Source organism: Passer montanus, unplaced genomic scaffold (genome assembly GCF_014805655.1).
Source record: "Passer montanus isolate IOZ18808 unplaced genomic scaffold, ASM1480565v1 scaffold36, whole genome shotgun sequence".
NCBI classification, from domain to species: domain Eukaryota; kingdom Metazoa; phylum Chordata; class Aves; order Passeriformes; family Passeridae; genus Passer; species Passer montanus.
In genome coordinates, this window is record NW_024368374.1 from 4,597,404 (window position 1) to 4,602,864 (window position 5,461).

Here is a 5,461-nt window from a genome sequence, read left to right on the forward strand (position 1 = left end):
TCTTTTCTGGACCCCAGGATCCCATAAAACCCTGGCCAAAATGACAGCTCATGGTTCTAAAACTTTGAAATACATTTTTTTCCCCATTAAAAGAAATTTCTTTTTCCCCAAGCACCTCAGTCTTTCCTAGATCAGAACCATTTCCAGCTGGAACACTTGAGGACTCGTCTGAACAGCAGCTGGCACACAGGTGTTTTAATAATATAAACTGAAATTGTCGTTTGGGCGTCCTCAGTCTTGTCATTACGCTGTTACCACATTCAGATACTTGGAAATCAGCCTTAAAATCCAGGATGTGAGAAGGAAATGAGCAAACGCATCCTGCTGTTGTTCTGCCTGCTTAGGGATTGCAAGGCAAATGTGTCCATGCAGGTCCAGCCGTTTTGCCCGCTCTCTAGGAAAGAAGATCCTGTTCACGGTTTGTAATTAAGACCGTAAATCTGTCATTTCTTCCCGCATTGCTCTTTCACTCAGCTGTCACTTTTCAGCTGCTCTTGCAGCTTGGTCCTGCCCCCACCAAATCATTATGCTCACTTCTTGCTGGAGCTCCATCCGCTTTCCCTTGTGCAATCTGTTCTCTTGCTCCACACATCCCTGTGTCCCTAAATCCTGCTCTCTCTTGCCCAGCTGTTTCGCTGTCCCCTCTTGATTTCTCCTTCCTTCCACCCGGTCAACTCTTCTGGATCAAGCCAGCATCCAGCTGTGGTTTTCTGCTGACTTTTTCATCCTTGTCGGGAATGGACATAGAAAAGGGGGAAGCGTCGTCCTAACCGAGACAGCGGGATAGGATTTCTTCTCGTTGGAAACAAGCAGAGACAGAAACCCTCCTCAGAGGCAGCTCTTTCATTTATTCCTTCAAAGGCTTGGGAAAGCAGGCAGTGATCTTCCTCTGGACAGACTTACTCCTACACTGCAATTCATGGAAACTGTTGACCATTGCGGATGAAAATCACAAATTCATGGGAATATTTCTGGATTTAAGACTACTAAAGGCTCTTTGAAAATTCCCATGTGAACAGAACTGCCAGAAAAATTTTCTGTGTGGCAACTTCTGAGGTTTCAGTTGTTGTTTCCATTCTGTGCTCACAGGAAAATACAAGTCTTCATTAAAAATGAGAGGTGGTGGGATATGGTCTAGAGACTGGCAGCTGATAGACAGCTTGGAATAAGGTGAGCACACAGTCAAGAGATTAATCTTTTTTAGTAAAATCAAAACTGTATGGAGAAGGAACTAGACTGTGCCTCCCACAAGACATTGGCTGTCACCTCCTCTCTGCCTCCACAGACGCAGGAAACTCCTGGGAAATTGTTTCTGAAGTAAACGTGAGTTTTGGAAATGCAGAGTAAAGAGCCAAGTTTATATGGCAGCAATCATAAACTCAGTCCTTGTATCTGCCAGAAGGTTTGGGCAGTATTTTTAGATAAATCCAGAAATATTTGGGAAAATGCAGAAAAAAGGGTAAGATACATCCAAAACTTGTAAATATTTTGCAAATCTTAAGAATTCATACCTTTTTTAGCTTTATAAATCCAATCTTTCTATTGAGTAAATGCACAAAATCAAAGCTTTCACTTAAAAACATACGGAGATGTCCAAGCCCCTAGAGCTGCATAAAAAGCTATTTTGAACTGTGAATCCCAAGAGTTTGAAATGTTGAATAAAAAGAATTCAGCTGCATAACTTTTAAATATGTTGGGTTTCTTCTAAAGCTGCTGTAATTTTGGGGTCACACCTTACGATTCTCGAATGTCTGAGGTTAACACGTTATGGATGGCTAGTGGAGGGCAGCTTTACACTACAGCCACATGTCACTGGGTGGGTGGAATATCAGGAAATGAGGGAATAACTCAAGCTTGTGCATGAGGCATACACAAGGGAGTGAAACAGTGAGAGAAAATGCCATTGGTAGCTGGTAAGAGAAAATTCCTGGCAGTAAGAGCTGTTATTTTGTTGTTATTTTGTCTGACATTAGCAGTGAGATGAACTGAGTGATCTAGGAGTGTTTTGTTATCTCTTACTTCTAGGAACCCTGGAGCCACAATGCCACTTGGACAGGATTTATGGACAGCTTTTCAAAACAAGCAGGCGAAAAATGCATGTGCATCCAAAGGAAGCTTGGGCAAAGATGGCTTTGGTTTTCTTCTTTGTTTTTGTTTACTGGTAAAAAGTTGAACTTTTAAATAAATGAATAATTAGGCACCAATTTAATTGTTTCATACACTACACTGTTAATGTTTCATATGCTACACACCCTTTTCAATTACTTGAAAACCCCACAAGGGTCTCTGTACCTTCTGAAAGCAAGATGGCATTTAAAAACTAGAAAAAACCAAATCCGATGTATTTTGAAAGTGGTGGAGTTTCTGTCAGCTCTTTGTCTCATATCCAGAGGTCACTAATTTTTCAACTGCAGCTCTAAGTAATAAGGAGATATGACTCCTCTGCAATTGTGTATTTGAAAAAAATAGAGGTTTAAATATGCATGTGCCTCAACTGATAATTTTCTGTGCCCTTACATATTTCAGTGTGCACTTACAAAGGGGATGTAACTATTTTCAGTTTTTGAAAATCCTCTTTAGGCACTGTTTTTTGCTCCTATTGTTGTTCTGTTGTTATGGTAAAGCTTGCAGTCTTACAGCTTAAGCCTCAAAGATTTAAATAGTTAATCAAAAACCATCTTCACTGGGATAGCATAGATGTATTTAACATCCATGATAAAACTTTACTCCCATTGTCCATTGCTTGTAAGGCAAACATATACTATAAAATTAGTCACTGCCTTGCTCCTTAATATTTCATTAAGCTAAAATTTGGACAATTAATAGCTAGAAATGCTTGAATGGAATTTATCCATTTAGGCAACAAAGCCCCACTAGGAGTGCATATTTAATCACAGATATTACATGCCAACAGACCTATTCCATGCTGCTCAATTTAAGCATGATGGACATTTTTTTTAGGCATACATTTATTAATTTTGAAAACCATAGTGACTTGGCATTTATAAAATAAACATATTATCATTCTACAGTATTTTCATGGCACTTAAAAATATTTACACTTTTGGGACTGGAAATCTTGCTTGTTTAGTTAGAGAATTCAGACTCCAGGGATTTTTGGGGCAGACTTTCCCGCATTTGATAGCAATTTTCAGTGGCTTTCTTTCAAGCTCAGCAGTAAATATTTGCATGGGCTTCTTTACATCTCTTGACTTCATGTTGTAGCTGTAGCTTGTTGCCTTTGTCTGTATTTTCTTTGGCTGAGGAAAGATGGAGTATTGAGCACTTCTTTTCCTTTCTTATGATCATTGCCATTAAATCCTTGAAACTTATTGTGCTTTGTTAAAGCAATTTTAATTTCAATTTCGATTACAGATTTGATTCTTTTAAGCATTTACCTACAGTCTTGGGGGACTATATTTTAATTCCTTTTTAATACATTAATACATCTGCTTTTTAATGCCATTCTAACTGAATGTGTGGGTTTTGTGGTGATCTTGCATTGAGCACACATAAATGTGTGATTTTATATAAGCATGTAGGAATGGCTTAGCTCTTCTTACAGTGTTTATGTAAGCTTCATATTAAATATGTCTAGGAAATTCAAAAGCTGCAAACTATCCAGATTAATTGCTTTCCTTTTGCATTGACTGTCATACTCCTACTGTATTCAGGATGAACTTCATGGCACGTGGAGTATACTGCTGGACACTGCTGTATGGAAAAGACATCTATCTTTTCTATCCTTTGGCAGAGGAAAGCACATGCTGCATCACAAGGGTTGGGGTAATTACAGTGTATCTGGAGCTGTAGGCGTTCAAGATGGCCACAAGCAAAATTCGTGTGAGATGCTGCAGAGTGTAATACCCTGTGCCATCTATAAATTTAGAATATTTAGACTTGCTTTTTATTTTTCTTATTTTTTTATTTAAAACCAGAACAGAACATTGTTTCCTGCATTTGGGGCCCAATCCCCCAAACCCTTATGTAAATTATTCCATGGGCTTGGCAAACTTCTGTTTTCTGCTTTTTTTTTTTTTTTTTTTTTTTTTTTTTTTTTTGTTTTTTTTTTAAAAAAAAAAATTCAAAAAAATTTTAAAAAAATTTAAAAAAAAAAGGGGTGGGATGAAAAGAAAGTCTGTTAGATCACCCACTAACAAAATGTGTGGATTTGGTAATTTCATATCTCAAGGAGAAAAACTTCTGTTTTCTGCTTTTTTTTTCTTTTTTTCTTTTTCTTTTTTTTTTTTTTGGCATTGTTTTTAACATATAACATTCACATAGTAAATACCAAAGGACAAAATACAGCTTGTGCAGACTGTGTTTGTGCTGTTAAAGTAATTACAGGCATAGGCTGACCGCCTTTGTGGCCTCTTGGCTGTTTTAGGGGCTCTGCACACGCAGTCACCTGGTTCACACATGCCAAGGCAATTGCGTTAAATTAGCCATGCAATTTTGTTTGGAATTTAAACACATGGCTGCAAAAGCCATGGTGATTTGTGAGAAAAACATTGACTCTAAAAGCATCTGTGTAGCAATTTGGGGTATTTAATACTTCCCATTCTGTAAACTGGGAAGTATTGCCTTTATGCCTCTTTTTAGAAAGCACTGGGCTCCAGTGTTACCTCACCTGTACATTTGGGACACAATGGAGCAACACTAGAAATGATGAGTCTGCTGTGTTTCTGCACCTCTGATCATCATCTGCATCACACTTAATTCTGTAGCTTTTGGCAGTGTGGATTATTCCTGTTTTGGAACAACATGCTTGTATCACCAATCTGAACGCCACAAATACATGGTTTACTGCCTCCCCTCTCTGGAGTAACCTCATGCTTCCTACCAAAATTAGGCAGTTGATGTTGGACTCAAAAATCTCCTTTTTAAAAAGAATTTAAACTCTGTGGAGAGCTCTGCATTTATTTATTTTTCTGCCACTGATTAATCCCTTCATTTCGGATAATCTAGTAGAAGAAGCTGTCCAAGACAGGAACCAAAAGCTTGTCATTAAAGGAAGTCAAACCAAGAGAGGTGAGGTTCTTACCTGAAAGGAAATTGCCTCCCCAAACCTGTTCATCTAAATCCTGGAATAGAAACTGGAAATGGCTGCATTCATTCTGGCATCTGGAAAGGGGATACAGAATACAACAGTGAATTATATCCCAGAGTCTTTCAAAATAAGTATATTTTGTGGTATCCAAGGTCGTAGAGAAAAGTAAAACTGATGCTTCACGGTTTTTTTTCTAAGTTTAGTTCTGAGTAGGATGAGCTGGTTCAGTACTGATAAAAGGCTTCTTGTTTGGAAGGCATCCCTTCAATCATTTCTCCGGTCTTTTTGCAAAGCATGTTCCTGTATTTGGTTTGCATAACAAGCTTTTGCTAGTGGGGGGCTGCAGGTGTACCTTCTGTGAGAAGCTGCCAGAAGCTCCTGCAGTGTCTGACAGAGTCTATGCCAAGTGGG

The 5,461-nt window shown here is 38.5% G+C and overlaps 1 long non-coding RNA gene across 1 annotated transcript; it reads left to right on the forward strand.

Moving 5' to 3' along the window:
- The first annotated feature begins 242 nt into the window (after positions 1–242).
- On the forward strand, positions 243–2,193 carry LOC120505829. Its single transcript, XR_005628339.1, has 3 exons — positions 243–418; positions 1,205–1,323; positions 2,026–2,193. It is a non-coding gene; the product is annotated as an uncharacterized LOC120505829 (long non-coding RNA).
- The last annotated feature ends 3,268 nt before the right edge of the window (positions 2,194–5,461 follow it).